At 35.2% G+C, this 17,589-nt stretch overlaps 1 long non-coding RNA gene across 1 annotated transcript; it reads left to right on the top strand.

The window, feature by feature from the left end:
* The first annotated feature begins 7,860 nt into the window (after window positions 1–7,860).
* LOC138715555 (uncharacterized) lies at window positions 7,861–14,872 on the top strand. The gene is made up of 2 exons (XR_011336443.1): window positions 7,861–8,861; window positions 10,747–14,872. It is a non-coding gene; the product is annotated as an uncharacterized lncRNA (long non-coding RNA).
* Window positions 14,873–17,589: the final 2,717 nt, after the last annotated feature.

Below are 17,589 nucleotides of genomic sequence, written 5' to 3'. Positions count from 1 at the left end.
TCTCCCTATTACCTGAGAAATTAACTATTTTCCATACCGCAAATTGGGGTAAACTCGGCCGCTGAGGTAAACTTAAAACTGAAAAAGGGGAAGATTTAAACCTTAATTTGACAGACATTGATTTATGAAGTTCATTATTTTTCAATTTTTTTATTATTATTTTGAGTCGCTAATAGTGCTGATATTATGGTTTAAATTTTTATAGAAAGTTTACCGCATTTTACATTAATTTCCAGTTTTCACGCATAAGCTTAATTTTAATTTACCCCACCTATATAATACGTAATTTACATGCACTTACTGTTATTATGACGTAAGTGAGAACAAATGAATACACAACTTTGTTGAAAAAATTGTAACTTCAATTAACTCAGAAAATGTAGGCCTAATTTTATTTTCAGAGCAGAAGTGGTGTAAGTCAAAAATGGGTAGTGAGGGTTAAAGTAAACATTCTGTAAAATACAGCGCTAAGTAGCAGTTAATATTGAATTTATTTAAACTATTAGTAGTCAGTGAATAGCACGAAGGATATATTAATTGCTACTTTGCGCTGTATTTTACAGAATTTTTACTTTAAACCTCATTACCTAATTTTGACTTATACCACTTCAGCTCTGAACGGCTCAAATAATCACTGGCAATGTAAAATTAACACCAATAACAGTCATGCAAATTATTACAGAAAAGATTCCTTTTTATATTAACTTTAAAAAGGCTCTTTTATTTCTTGAGAACTTAATACGTCTGCCACATGAATCTACACCAACACATCAGAAATTTATCGACACAGTCTGGATTTATTCAAGAAGTGAATATTTTGCAAAAGAATTATAATACGCCATGAATTCTTGAAAAAATTAACACCATAATCCTACTTGAATGCAATATAACATTCAACTTTTGAAAAATGAAAAGGAAAAAACGCGAATACAAAAGTTATGGAATTACTTGCATTAAAAACTGTAGATACATTATCCAAAATCGGAATGGTTACACATTTACACATGATCTCTGCAAAACAATAATATACTGTAACAGGTATTTACTTTGTTTTTATTTAAACTCTCCTTCCTGACATACAAATAGGTAACTGATAACTAATAAATGTTTTATAGAACACAATACGTAGGCTACCTACAGCGTGGATTATAGGTTACGGCTGAGTTATGATTTTTCTTGGTCTTTAGGGAATCCGAAGAACGACAAATTCGGAGATTTAAACTTGTTACTGAAATTTTCGTCATTGCACACATTGCCTTTGTTCCGACGCATGATTAAAACGTTATTATAACATCTCGCATACCTTTAAAGCACGTGCTGGCTGTATCAACCCTATGACCAGTGCCTTGCCTGCCGCTTGAGCGCTAGTGTCGTGAATGTTGGCAAAAAAAGTGTTGAAGTTGCGCGACTGTATGTATTAGACTGTGATAATACCAAGCTTAAAAGTAGGATTAATCGAACAACTCCTGAATCTATTGTATGGTAATGACAGTTACATTCATAGTTCTAAATACAACTTTGAAAGTAATTCAGGAGCAAACGATTTATAATTGATAATAAATTAATTATTCACTAACTATAACAAAGCTGTATTTGTCAATATAACAGATTTAAGTGAATGATACTTATTTATAACAAGTGCAGCGAAGCGCACGGGTACGGCTAGTAATTAATGTAATAAGAACAGTAGAGAAAATAATTAATGCACACAACGCGATCTTTATGCACACTCGCTCACGAAACCGAGCAAAAATTTAACTTTGTATATAGGCTACAGTAGTATCTACAACGCTAACACCATAACTATGTTTTTTTGTTTTTTTTTTCAATTGCTCTTACCGGTACATTATATTTCCACTTTTGTCAAGACTCGTACTTGCTTCTTTAGCAAAACAGTCAAACAAATTACAAATATATTCATTTAGTGTAACTTTCCTATAGGCGAAATTAATTTTACGCTTTTAAATTGCTATAATTTTCATTGTTAGAGTTGGTTACCCTGATTAGTCCTTTTCTCGTTTATTGGCGGAACGTTGTGAACTCGTCTCCTTTGGTATTTCACGTCTGACCAAAGCAGTCATCTCAACATTATAAACTGGATACACAACTCCTGTAGACAACTGCTGAAAAAACCGTGACGTGTTAACTTCTGTACTATTGGCACACCTGGAGCGTATCTCTCTTCCAGTCCAAGCCCCTACAGTCTCGGCTGCGCGAAACGAGGAAACCGGGGCAAATTGAACGCTGCGCTTGCCGCCATATTGTTGGAGAGCAGGCAAATAATAGCAGTGCGTAAGTCACGCAATTTAACGCTGTGATGATCTAAAATTGACATTTTATGGCCATTTTCGACGTTTAACGTAAAATTAGGACGAAATAAACATATTCAAAGTTTCATTGATATGTGTTAGAACATTAAAGAAAAGAAGATACGTATGCAGCAATTTATAGAAAACATACTGATACATCCATAAATAGGCCTACACAATACACATTATAGATTGTATAATTTTACGATAATAAGCAAATTGTTAGGTTTCAGAGAATCTAAAATTATATTAACATATTAACTCTTAGATCACAAGACATAAATATATGCACCTTGATTACACAAGTTCTTGTTATAATCAAATTCCTAAGTGAAATAAATATGCGATAATCAGTATAGACTTGTTGTTAAGTTTTAGAGAATCAAAAATAAATTATATTGCCGGTACTTTTAGACCACAGGACGTAAGTAACCACGCAAAATATAATGTGCGAAGGTAGCCAAATTACATTGAATTCATTCTTCAATTAATAAAGGGAATGCTATCAATTATAAAAAGTATCGGTACCTAATACATTGCAAACAATAGGTAACGTGAAGACCTAAAAACTAAACAATCACTTTATGCAAGATAAAAAAACCACATACTTTTTATGTGTGGATTTTTTACATATTGTATTTTTATTTTAAATAAATAAAATAGATATAATATCATTGCTTGTGGAGTGATGGTACATAATTTTTATGCACATATACAATATCAATAAGATGTCATTCCTTGCTTTTGTTAATAAAATATATCCGGCAAAATGTAAAAGAGTTATTTATAGGTGAACTCTGAATCATAAATTCACAAAGGAGGCTTAACTATTATAGCTATTTATTTATTTATTATCTGTATATTTATTTATCCATATATGGATCTTGAATGAAAGTTTATCATCTTGCAGATAAATTCATTTACATAATAAAAACAAAAAGTTATCGTTCCACTAATGTTTTAACATCTGATTTGTAAGTCTAAATAATTCACTCAGTGGGATTTCTCTACAATCTGATATACCTGTACTAACAATTAAGTATTCTTTATTGTCGTAAACTACTGATTGATTTTTAATGATATTGATATTGTAACAACAGAGATAATATTATATCGTACCTTTTGCAAATAGCTTGGAAAATTAAACAGGGATGGTATTATCGCCGCGCTCTCATGGTTAACATTCGGCAGGTCTTTGAGCGGCCTCATGCGTTCGGCAGGTCTTTGAAATTTAATTGTATTATTGTTTTCAATTTCTTGTGTCGCCGCTCCAATCACTCCCCTCAATTTCAATAATGCAACCAATAAGCTGCTTCAATTATTATTAAATGACACTTACTTGTCTAATCCACGTAGACTTAACCCGAGGTTGCAATGTCTTGTGCTGAGGACGAACATTAAGGTATGTGATTAAAAATTATTATTAAAGAGTTATTATTAAGAGTTAAGAAAGCCAATGTACTCGTATATGAAATAATAATAATAATAATAATAATAATAATAATAATAATAATAATAATAATAATAATAATAGCCATTTAACAATATAACAAACTATCGAGAAAGTAGACGTGACAACGTGACGCTTAGGGTGAAACCTACAGAGCAACAATCGGTCGGCAAAATTATTTTTTTAAACCACACCGCACGTTATTGTATGATGCCGACATGTTAAGCATGTGTCCGCGGCGATAATATATCATCTTTCAAAATTATATTGCCATTACTTTAACACTATTCACTAAAAACACCCGAGACAAGTATGACAATCGTGTTTACCGCTCTATTTCTACCAGTAGCATGGCGGCGTAAACATGCGCAGACTGGTTTCAATTTTGGACAGCACACCAGCGCTCTGTGTGAGTCTAGTATACTATTATAACGTCTTTGTTCCAGTCACGCCGAAGTGTTACGAGTCAATGACAGTGTTAGAAGAAGAGTACGGGTGTGTGCTGCTCAGAACGGCAGACAGTTTGAACATTTGTAAACATTAATGGCATTGTCCAGTCTTTCAGTAACATCTGTTAACATAATTGTCTTGTTTACATTTTCGTATTGCAACATTCCTCAATATTGACGGCATTGTCTTTTCGTACGTTTTCTCATTGAAAGAGTAGGAATTGTTAAAGACATTTCGTATGAAAGTTGTTTGTTTTGAAGAGCTCTATCAAATGGTACCCTATTTGACCCCGACTCCCATTTGAAATTTTATAGTGATACGCCACTGACCCTACTTTCTGTTAAGCTTGATTGACGAAATCAAGCCCAAGTGAAAGTTCACATATGCTTTAGTTACAAATATTTTGTCTCGAAAATTTTAATGCACTAGTTTCCGAAATAAATGACTTACGAGTGGTCTGAATCACCCATTGTCTTTTCGTACGTTTTCTCATTAAAAGAGTAGGAGTTAATAAAAACGTTTCCTGTGAACGTTGTTTGTTTTGAAGAGCTCTATCAAATGGTGCCATATTTGACCACGACTCCCATTTGAAATTTTAAAGTAATACGCCACTGACCCTACTTCCTGTTAAGGCTGATTAATGAAATCAGGCTCAAGTGAAAGTTCACACGTGCTTTAGTTTAAATATTTTTGTCTCGAAAGTTTTAATGCACTAGTTTCTGAAATAAATTACTGTTACGGGTGGTCTGAATCACCTGTATATTATTTTTTTTAGTTACAATGTAGAGCACTTTATATATACTTAATTTCATTTATGATGTTTATGTCCAAGTTTAGAGAATTCATAGCCCATATGATAGCCCACAATATAAATAATTTCAATATGCATACACGAATTTGGCGTTAACATCGTGCAGCAACTATGTTAGAAAGAGAGAGAGAGAGAGATATTCTCTCACCCACATGGCGACGCGCGAACCCAGTGACACGATATTCCGTGTTTATCATAGACTTACTAAATAACCGCTAGACCGCTCACTGGCGCTAGTGTTATGCTCCCAAATTGAACAGCCGACGGGCGGCCATTTGTTTTGGTTGAGATGAATAAGTACAGGTTCGTTCATGTGCTGTTTTTAATTGCAGCAATGAACAAGGATGTAAAGATAAAGAAGGAAGGAATGTTACATTTCACTTATTAGTTAATCTTTAATTTCTACTACGATTTTTGCCCCGAATTATGTTACAGAAGACAAACTATTATACTTATATGACTGTTTGTGCTTCAGGTTTCCTCTGAGTAGAGATACCCTTAACCGAAAGTGGATAGGTGCAATCCGAAGAGAAAATTTCTACCCTACAATGAGTCACTCAGTTTGTTCAACTCATTTCGAAGATAGTTGTTACCTTGAGAAAACTTTAATTATTTAATTTGAGTGATTGAAAGTGACTTAGTTACGGATTAATGAAACAGTTTCTTATACAGCTGCTGCTCCTGCTACTGCTACTACTACTACTGCCACTACTACCACCACCACTACCACTACTACTGCTGCTGCTGCTTCTTTTAATTTCATACAGCAGTTTAACCTACGGCAAAAAGTAAACATTAATTCTTGTATTAACCGTGGTTATGAATATTCACATTCAGAGTTCCTACGAAAATGATGAAAGCCTGACAGCCTAATTGAATCCCGATAAAGCGAGTCGAGATTGATAAAAAAAATCCCGATTTGAGCGATAACAGCCTACAACGTTATTTAAACAAGTTAGTCTGCATTTTCTATTATCCCATATTTTTATTTATTCAAATTTAGCATTGTAAGCATAGAGGTAACCCGCGGAAATTTAGTAAGCCTGTGAGGTAACCCAGCTGATTGCCATAAGGCAACTCTACTCGCAAGATAATAGTTCCGCTAGTTCTACCTCTTTGTTGATTAATCCTTTTCGGTACTTATAGTTACATTTAGTTACTGCTCTCGCAATTAATCACCATTGTATATTTTAGGTGCGTTGAGTGGCAAAAAAGATAGCGTTTTGATATGGTATTTTAAACTAATAACAGACACATACAATTCCTGCGTTGTATAGTTTAGTGAACTATGTTTAAACATGGATTCATCGTCAGATATACTGTTGCAATACCGGTTCCGATAAAGAAAAGTTAATTTAGTAGCGAAAGGTTAAAACATACGCGTGGTTAATAAAAGAGAAAACGATTAGCCTGTAGTATTCACTCTATTGTGTCCTTCGTATTTTAGCGTTTCTCAAGGAGGCGAGTATTACATTATAAGCACGCGAACACTACTTTGCAGAAAACAACTATAAAGTGATGATCAGTCTAATGTCTTAAGTCAGCTTCTGATATCCCGATTTCTCTCGCAGAAAACGTAGCAACTCTGCTGATAGCAGAAACACGGTATTAAAGGTAAATCGCAAAGGAAGTTTTGTTCTTGTAAATAAAACCATTTAGCTTTCGGATACGCAATACAACGCGTATTCAAATAGCGGTTTCGAAATCCCGCGCGTTTTCTACCAACAAATGGCGGCTTTCAGCTGCTTCAATTTGGGAACATGTTTCTCACTTCTCCGCTACGGCGTGGTAGGGGCTCGGTGTTTACTCTATTTCACACAAGTCGTCTATCTTGTTTTTTGGTTAGAGTTTCAGTTGATATCAACCTTTCCTCTTCAATTATGTAGAATATTATAATCTTTGGTATCCGCATGGTATCTAAATTCCGTCGACACGAATGCGTCCAACGGAATATAAATTTGTTTCAGCTGTGGTAGATGCCTATGAATGAGTATAGTATAAATATTGTGGATGTCATTTTGATGGATTGAGTTTATGAAAGTAGTTGTTTGGGTCGGCGATTTTTGTATTTCCTGTTTATATCATATCTGCCAAGAGAATTTATTAGTTTGTTGCTGTTGAGTGCTGCCTTGTGATAGAGTTTGTGATTTTTTGTATATATTCGGGAAGATATTCTATTTGGAGGTCATCATGAAGTTGTGTACCTGTTCCCCATCCACTGCCGTGAATGGTTCTCAGTATTTTGTTTTGGATAACTTGTATCTTGTTCATAACGGATTTGCTAGCATATGCCCAAGCTGGTGCTGCGCATGTTACCATACTTCTAATTAAGGCCTTATAGACATATAATTTAGTTTTATGTTTTAATGCTGGAGTTTTAAATAGTGGATATAATTGAAGAAATCTACCCATGGCTTTTCCTGTTACTTGAGTGACATGTTGGTTCCAGATTAGTGTTTTATCCATAGTTATTCCCAGATACCTGATTTTAGGACTCCAGTTGATGTATGTATTGAGTAATTTGAGTCGGATCCTGGGTTGGGCTTGTCGTTTTTGAAAAATGATTGCAGAGCTTTTAAGAAGATTTATTTTAATTTTCCATCTGTAGGTCCATGTTTCTTAATTATTTAAGAAGTTTTGTAGTCTATTGATTGCAAATGGTAGGTTTTCTGCGGTTGATAAAAATGCGGTGTCGTCGGCATATTGAAACGTGTGAATATATGGTTGTGTAGGGATATCTGCGGAGTAGAAGTTATAAAGTATAGGTGATAGCTTGGATCCTTGTGGCAAACCTGCGTATATGTTATACTTTGTTGATGAGGCACCTTGATGTAAAACTTGGAATTTTCTGTTGGAAAGGTATGACTTAATAAGGCGTATTAATTTTGGGTTTGTTCCAACTTGAATCAATTTGTAGTATAGACCTGTATGCCATACAGTGTCATAAGCTTTGTTAACATCAAGTAACATCATCGCAGCATACTGTTTGTTGTTGAAAGCAGTGGTGATTGTTTCAGTTAAACGGAGAAGTTGCGTTGTTGTGCTTCGTCCTGACATAAATGCAAATTGTTCATCCGGTATATGTCTCTGTAGATGTGGCTATAGTCTGTTATATATCACTCTTTCATAGATTTTTCCAAGTGTGCTGAGCAAACTGATCGGTCTTCTGTTTTGTGGTACCTTGTTGCCATGGTAACCATAGCTGAGTGAAAGACTAACAAGAGAAAAATCATGCTCACTTCACCAGCGCAGGACTTTAACGTCTTGTTGCTACGGTGACCATAGCAAGCGAAATAGAAAGTCGCAACGCAAGAAGTGGATTAACCGGCGCTATGTTCGTTAATTCTTCAGCGCGGCGCGATTTTTGAACGTACATTAAATATAAATATCATAAAATCAGTCGCATTGTGATGTATACTAAAAGTAAAGTGGATTTTTTTTATTTTTTAAAATTATATGGTGAAGTTGTGCTTCACTTGGTTCACCTGAAAAGCCGCCTCTAAGCAACACCACCTACATACAGGCCTAAGCATTGCTCTTGAGATAGTCAACATGGCGGACAGAGAAGGCAATGTGTTTGTTGTGTAGCTTTCGATCTTGTTTAGTTATCCTGTATGAATTAATTTGTTTTGTTGATATGTTGATATGATATGTTTTGCAACTAGTGTGAATTGAAAGTAATTTCAGTATGGTTTATAAGTGCTGTGTTCCAAACTGCAAAGGAAATTACGATTCTGCAAATAAAGTACAAGTGTTCAAGTTTCCATCTGACGAAATTCTAAAGAACAAATGGCTTCGAGCAATAAAACGGGATAATTTTACTCCAACAAAACATTCTGTGGTATGTATATTATAGTTTAGTAATATATTTTATGACATAAATGTAGTGTAACTTCCTGTTAAAGCACCTGATATCATTAATGTTGGAATTGTTGACTGTATAGGTTAGGTGAAAGTGTGTCGTAGAAGATAGATTCATTTTATTGCAGTCAGTTAATTCTGTAAATCAATCACAATACTCAACTATGTACGTGGGTTGTGCTAAAATTATATATATTTATACACACACAACATAGCCTGTTAATTACCGGCAAGAATTTACTGAGGTGTTGTTGATACTGAATTGAAATTTTTAGTATCACAGGGGTTTTGTTTAATTTTATTTGGGGATGGGATGTACTTTCACAGTTTAGAGACAGTAAAAGTTTAGAGGGATAATACATACGTTGAGGTAGAATTATTGAAAAATAATCAAAGTACAGAAGGGTACCGGTATGAGATAGACCTAACCTAAACAGCTGATGTGAAAACCATGTAATGGGTAAAATAGAAAGACTAAATGTAACGGAAACATATATTTAGAGTAAATAATTAGGGCCTAACACAAGAATCAATTAGAAATGTTGAAATTGCAGTGAAAACGACAAACTAAGGTATTTTATTTTGTATACAATGACTTGATTACAATTAGGTCTAAGTCAGCGGGAATGGAATCTTGGGTTCATTAATATAGTGGAATGTAATGAAAATCATCCATAAAAGTACTAAATGAAGCACTAACTTGTATTATGCCAGAAACCTGATGATTATCGTAAAAATGTATTCTCATAATGATCTGACCAAATATAGGGAATAGGCCTACGATGGGCCTAACCTAGTCTATAAATAGTATAAAATCCTAAACTTGTACATCACGCTCCAAAACAACTGAAACCACAAGGTAGGCTAATTGGAATCTTGAGGGTTATTACAAAGTCTGTTATTATATTCACTATAGCTACTTGTCATTAAACTACATACATAAATAAATAAGCTTAATACCGGTACCGGTACCCTAACCTAAGACTGTTTCAAAGTTATATTACGCCTAATTAAGTTATGCATCACTAGGTACATTTCTCAAATCTGAAATGCATTAAAAAATCCCTTATCTGTAGGAAATTGTAGATTTTAAATTCTATAAATATCATATAATTTTAGTATCAATTACCCAGCATTTTTGACCAGGAGTTCACTCTGATTATTTGTTATAGGCCTATAACTCTCGTTATTTTATCCCTGATGGTATTTTTCCAGAAAAGCTACACCAACGACGGCATAGTTTTGTTTTGTTTCACTGGTTTCTGGGACATGTATCGAAAAACGCATGATTTTAGTTTGCAACCACAATTAATTTCAACATAGAGATCGTTAGGTAGGCCTACTTACTTGTATACTGTAATGCACTGTTGTTGACCTCCCCCACTTGTAACAAATACAACACTCGAGAGGTCCAGGATGCAATACTAGGGAAACTAACCATTCCCCTAATAATTCGCTCTGGAGCTCTTCCATTCTAAGTAGGCCTATGTTGGTAATTTCTAATCAGCAACAAGCGGTGATGGCTTACAACATTGTAGGCCTATATTAGAATATAGTACATTACCAATACCAGTAAGTATCAAACTATTTTTATGCTGAAAGTATTTGTGGTTGCAAACTAAAACTATGTGTTTTTCATTATGTCCTATATCTTATAGAGGCCAGTGGAACAAAAATAAATTTTCCATCCTTGGTGATGTAGCTTTTGTAGAGAATTACCAATCCGTGATTAGGAAAAATACAAGAAGTGTCTTATAATAACCTGTTGTTTCATTGTAATAACCAGTGAAGTTTCTTATAAGTACAGGCCTATGAAATGTGATCAGAAAATTAATATAGGCCTAAATATTACTTTTAAATTGCAGGTTTGTGAATTGCACTTTCACGATAAACACATCAGGAATAGTACAATGTTTAACTGTGCAAATGGCCAAGAAATAACTGTACCATTGAAAACACCAAGATTAGTACCAGGAAGTGTGCCATCAATTTTGCCAAATTGTCCTACATATCTAAGTTCTACAAGTTCACATAGAGGAGGCCCGGATGAAAAGCGGTTGAAGATAGACAATGCAAATCTTCTGACAGCAATTGGAACTTCTACAGCAGAATTTATATCCCATCAGGAACAAGTATCATTTGTAGATTTCACTCACTAAAAACTAAAATAGAATTGTTGAATATTCCAGAGTTCTGGACTGTAATACAGAAGCATAACAGTATCACATTTGCAAATATTGAATTCTCTCCGGCACCTGTTATAACATACCCAAAAGTAATTAATGAAAATTTAGAAGTTAAGTTGTACAGTTACGATGTAGAAGTGGAGAGTGATGCAGATAATAATATTCCTAAAACTGTTAGCAATTTGGATGAAATTAGCAATGCTCTGGAGTATGTTAAAAGAGTTATTTAATACCCAAGGCAGAAAGAAAAAGGATGTGAACAAAATTCTGACCTTTGTATCAGCTCTTTTAATGTGTTGTGTTTCTCCTCAATCAAAATTCACTGAGGTCATTAGGTTCATTGCAGAACAGATTCAGCTTATTTCTACAAAAAAGAAGTCATACAGTTCTTCCCTTCTCATATTTTCTTGTATTGTACATTCCATATCCCCTCATTGTTATAAATATATCAGAAGTCTACAGTCAATAGTTTTACCTCACCCATCAACAATCAAGAGACTTGTCTCAACATTTTCACTTGGCCCACATCTAGAACAACATGATAATCGTCCACACCTGTGGAGTAACGGTCAGCGCATCTGGCCGCGAAAGCAGGTGGCCCGGGTTCGAATCCCAGTCAGGACAAGTTACCGGGTTGAAGTTTTTTCCGGGGTTTTCCCTCAACCCAATACGAGCAAATGCTGGGTAACTTTCGGTGCTGGATCGCGGACTCATTTCATCGGCATTATCACCTTCATTTCATTCAGACACTAAATAACCTAAATGTTGATACAGCGTTGTAAAATAACCCAATAAAAAAAAACATGATAATCATTTCCTGTCATATGTGAAGAGTAAGTTTTCTGATAAATAGCCTATTTGATTCTTATGATGCACGAAATACATATAAATCCATGTATGGACTACAGGAGGTGCTGTTATTGGAGGAGCCTTTAATAATGTCCAGCTTGCTACAAGCGCACATTGTTTTAGGATTTCAAGCCTGCTGTCAGATTTTAAGGAACTAGTTCATATTTTACTTGTGAAGACAATGTGTGCTGAAAGTTTGCATCAAATTGTGAAAAAAAAATTATAATAGGTTTAGAGGCAATGGGATTTTTTGTAAGTTGTGTTGTAAGTGACAACAACAGTATAAATAGGAAATGTATGCAGTTGTTTTCTTCGGAAAAAGAATTAACATGCCAGTACCCTCATCCGGTTGATGAAAGTAGGCCTTTGTTCTATGTTGTTGATTCAGTTCATTTCTTGAAGTGCATAAGGAACAATTGGTTGAATCAAAAAGACATGTGTATGCATTATCCACATACTGAGTCACATGTCGATAATTCTCTTGAGGTTGCTTCTTTTGTAACAATTAGAAAACTGCATGAATTGCAGCATGACAAACTATTAAAATTTGCTTACGGTCTTACTTTAAAAGCACTATGCCCATCTTCTCTTGAAAGACAGAATGTGAAATTAGCTCTCCAGGTCTTCAATGAAAATGTTATTCATGGTCTTAAAATAATGGGTCAAAGTTATAACCTAGTTCATTATGAAGCCACAGCCAATTATATTAAGATAATATTGGACTGTGGAATGTAGTTAATGTAAAGACACCAGGGAAAGGAATTAGGCTAAATAATGCTCTAATGATGCCTATTAAGTCCGAAAATGATGAACGTATGTTGTATTTGAAGAAGATCCTTGAGTGGCTAGTTAAGTGGAAAGAAATGAAAAGTAAAGGGTATTTATCTAATGAAACCATGTGTGCCATGATACTAACAACTCAGGGCTTTCTGAAATTGCAGCAGTATTGCTTTTCTCAACTAAAATTTTCCTATTTGTTGCCAGGAAAATTTCAGACTGACAATCTAGAAAGCAGGTTTGGTCAATATAGACAAATGGCTGGTGAACAATATAACATTTCATTAAGACAACTTTTTGAAGTTGAACAGAAGATTAGATTACAGTCCTCAGCAGCACTGAAGATTAGGTCCAAAACATATGGTGATATCATAGTTGATGAGTTTTCTGAAGCTCCATCAGAGCCCTCGGATATGGTAACTGAAGAATATGAGAACAAATTTCAAACCGCCTTAGAAATAAATGATGAGGATATTGACAATTGTAATGAGGACCTTCCAATTCTGGTATACCTAGCAGGATACTGTTGTCATGCTATATTGAAGCAGTCAGAATGTGTGGCTTGCAAAGAAATGATTGTGATTGATGAATCAATGTGTACTGCAGATGATGCTTACAAGCTGATAAAAGATAAGAGTAGGGGTAAACTTTTGTACCCACAATTGTTCATGATAAATATTGTAATTCACTCCTATGTTGTAATTTCTAAACTGTGTGGCATGTTAGAATCAGATTTTCTTAAATCTGAAAATCAAAGGGTACTTGCTCATGGTATCATATTAAAACTAACTGAAGACTATGAGCTTTTGTGGGAACCCTCTGTGTGCAGCAGTGGGCATACAGCTGAAAGTATATGTAAAAAGTTTGTATGGATTTCAACTAACATCTTTCTGAACAATTATTGCAAAATGAAAAATGATATTTCAAAATCAACAAGTGTCAGAAAGCGTACCATCTTTACTCATAAATAATGTGTCCCAAAAAAGTAAATTAGACGACTCTGTACTTATAGTTCTACATATCTTTGTAGATACTACTAATTTATATGTCCTGCGCCGTGGCGTCGCGGTCTAAGGCATCCCGCCTAGGACTCGCGTTATGGAATGCGCACTGGTTCGAGTCCTCATGGGGGAAGAAATTTTCTCATGAAATTTCGGCCAGTGTATGGGACCGGTGCCCACCCAGCATCGTGATGCACTTGGGGAGCTACGATAGGTAGCGAAATCCGGTTACGCAAACCAGCTATAACGGCTGGGGGGCTCATCGTGCTAACCACATGATACCTCCATTCTGGTTGGATGATCGTCCACCTCTGCTTCGGCATGTGGCCGTGAGGCCAGCAGCCGGCTGGTAGGTCTTGGCCCTTCATGGGCTGTAGTGCCACGGATTATTATTATTACTAATTTATATTCTGTAAATATATCATCACTTACTTTCTGCCTTGTCAATATTGAATTTACTTGTCTTTTTTTTTTTTTTTTTTGTAAACTTCATTCTTAATTTTACAAATCTAATTACGTGGTGATTTATGATTTTTTAATTTGTTATTTCAAGACTTTTGTCGTACTTGGGAAGGAAGATTCCCTTAGAGTTGTTAATAAAAGGACAGTTACTGCCTCTTAATGTGATGTTAAAGTTAATTGTGGACTGTGAATTATGTGAGAACTTTCTGTCTGCAGCAGTTGTTATAAAGCTAAAAATACATTATGTAGAAAGTGTGTATGGATTTATCATCTACAAGATATCATAGGCCTAGGCACAAGGGTAATAATGATTGCGATGTGATAAAAGCCCTTTGAACCCACAGTTGTTTGTTACATATTTTTATTCACTTTTGTCACTTAAAAACTACAGGCCTAAGCTGACTTCCATAGATTATTGAAGTGTATGTCCTCAAGATTTCTTATGAAGTTAATTGAAGACCATGTACTTCTATGGGAACCCACTGTGTGCATAAAATTGATCATACAGCTAAAAATGTAAGTAAAAAGTTTGTATGAATTTAGAAAGGAACTTCAGCAAGATATCGTGTGTGATCTTTTCATAAAGTTGACCAAATAAAGGTATTTATAATGATATGTATTTTTAATTTCACTATCAGAAATTGTGTTTTATATTTTATAAATACGTCACCTCTTAGTTTCTGTTTTAAATTCAATAAAATTTCTTGAATACCGTATTTGTTGTACACTTAATTTAGACATACTTGGAAAATTAAGAATGCATTAGTTTGTTCCTGTTCAATGTCATAATAATTACACTGATGAGTTTAATAAAGACTATTTTCGTACAGTGGCCGATTAAAACTACTTAGACCTACTTCTGTGCATAAATACTAATTGAAATTGAACAGATGGTAATGTTTACAATCTTGAGATAATGTTTTATTTTACTGCTGTGCAGTATTTCTCATTATTTATATATTTTACAGCATAAACGTATTCAAAGTAGCAAATTGTTTTTATAGCTTCATTAATTTCTATAAACATGAAGGATTAATTCCTGTTTTCACAATTATATTGCTTCTATTACTTCGTTGCATTAAAAATGTGAATACTTTCATAGATATGGTGCTGCCTACTTTGGCGGCCATCTTGTTTCAATGGTCAGGCCTGTATCTAGGTGGTGTTGCTCTAAGCCATGGTCAGGAGTGTTTTATGGAGAGAAGTAGCTAATCTACCTCAACATCTTCAGCCGGCGTAATCGAAGCTAGTACGTCAATATGTACACATAAATATTGATGGCATGGAACTGAATGAAAGAGAGAATACATAAGATGAAATAGAGAATATCCTCTTGTTCTCCGAACATCACCAGAAACACATTTAGGCAGCCACAGACCGGCACTTTATAAACCAAATAAATCATATACTCGTATTCATTAATGAGTTGGGTTAGGATTTATTTGACCAAAGAACTGTGGAAGTTTGGAATTATCCTCTAAATACCAAAATATGACATAAAACTTGGAAACATGACGCAAAAGAAATTAAATATTGCCCAAAACCACTTATAAAACTTTTTATTCGTCATTCCAGAGAATTGTTGCATTAACTACTTGCGTTGGCCGTGGTAGACTGTTCAGCCTATTGAAATAGAAGGAGTGAAAGGGGAATGAAAAATGTCAGAAGTCTGCATTCTGCGTGATAAGTTCTTTTTCAGCTATGTTAACAGGGTCACTGACTTATGAATTACTTCTTGGCAACAGCGGAGTTGCAAACTTTAAGTGTCACATGTTTGGGAGGGGTGAAGAGGTTGAAGATGAGACCGACTAACAAAAATCTGGTCATATTTCTAACATTATTTTGTCCTTTATGTCTTCACAACTTGCTGCTGACGAAACCAGATACCTTCAAATTTCATTTAACCACAATATATATTTCTAAGGAATGCATATCCACGCGATACAAGCGTGATAAGTGCCTTATAACAAAATCGAGATAAGTTAGAGAAGACGAGACGAAGTCGAGCCTTCTCTATTTCCGAGATTCTGTTATGCACTTAACACCTGTATTGCATACTATTTTTTGTCTATCTTACGTAAGCCAAAAGTAGTGCGTTGCACGCTACATTTCGTGCTACGCAACCCAAGTGCTGCAAAAGTTGCAACTGGAGGTTGCGAGTCTGTTCACACGCAATGTGCTACTTTTGCAGCCGCAGTCATGCTGCAGGTTTCCATCTCCGTGTTGACTTCTCAATATACATTTTGTGGTTATGTTCGCATTATTAAGAAACTCATGCGAAAGCTTCCTTATCTATTATTTGCTTTTCTGTCATATCTAGTATTCAGAAATTGACATTGTTTTTACTATAAAGCTTTTAAAAACGCCTATATACTTAAATGATAACCAACAGTATATTCACGTAATCAATGTTGGCAACCCTCCTGTTTGGAATTACGCTACGGAAAATTAAAAAGAATGAATTATATCGTCAGCAATTATGCTCAGACTGTGTTGTGTATTTAATAACTGTTACAAATAATTTATTTTCATCACATCTAACATTAAAATATATCCAAACAATCAAAGTATCATTGGCACATTTGGGTGGTAACACTGGTTGCAACCGCAGCAAAAGTTTCAACAAAACCGATATCAAAAATGCTGCGGCTGCAACTCTGAGAACCCTGTTCACACGTCGCGACTTTTAAGTTGCGCGCAGCATGGAAAAGTAGCGGGCAGCAGGTTCGGCAGCCGCTACTTTTCGGGTTGCACCGTTGTTCACACGTCGCAGTACAAGAGTTGCGCAGTTTTTTGTACTGCAGCACTGCAAAAGTAGCGATGTGTGACCGTACCTTAACATTTACATGTGTGATCGCTGTTTGTTTGTTATTAAATTTGTCGATAGGTGTCATCAGTAGCGGCCGGTGACCGAAATCCTCGGTGAGGCCAAATGCAACTAGCCTAAGTGCCTCCGATAGGAAATGTTTATTCATGATATTAATTATTTTTAATAGGTTATTTTACGACGCTTTATCAACAGCTTAGGTTATTTAGCGTCTGAATGAGATGGAGGTGATAATGCCGGTGAAATGAGTCCGGAGTCCAGCACCGAAAGTTACCCAGCATTTGCTCATATTGGGTTGAGGGAAAACCCCGGAAAAAAACCTCAACCAGGTAACTTGCTCCGATCGGGAATCGAACCCGGGCCACCTGGTTTCGCGGCCAGACTCGCTAACCGTTGCTCCACAGATATGGACTGATATTAATTATTATTGTTATTATATGAACGCGTCAATGTTAAAAGGGCATAACCACCACTATAAGTCATTTTCGTTTTTTCACTGCCTTTGAATCTTTGAAGATAGGTCTATCAATCTATGTTAAAGGGGCATATGTATCAGTACCCAATACGCGGTTAGAGAGACATTAATTTCTAGGTTTCACGTTAAAT

The sequence above is a fragment of the Periplaneta americana genome, chromosome 15 (assembly GCF_040183065.1).
Source record: "Periplaneta americana isolate PAMFEO1 chromosome 15, P.americana_PAMFEO1_priV1, whole genome shotgun sequence".
Classification (NCBI taxonomy): domain Eukaryota; kingdom Metazoa; phylum Arthropoda; class Insecta; order Blattodea; family Blattidae; genus Periplaneta; species Periplaneta americana.
The sequence above is the reverse complement of the archived record's forward strand: the minus strand, read 5'-3'. Positions and strand labels throughout refer to the sequence as shown.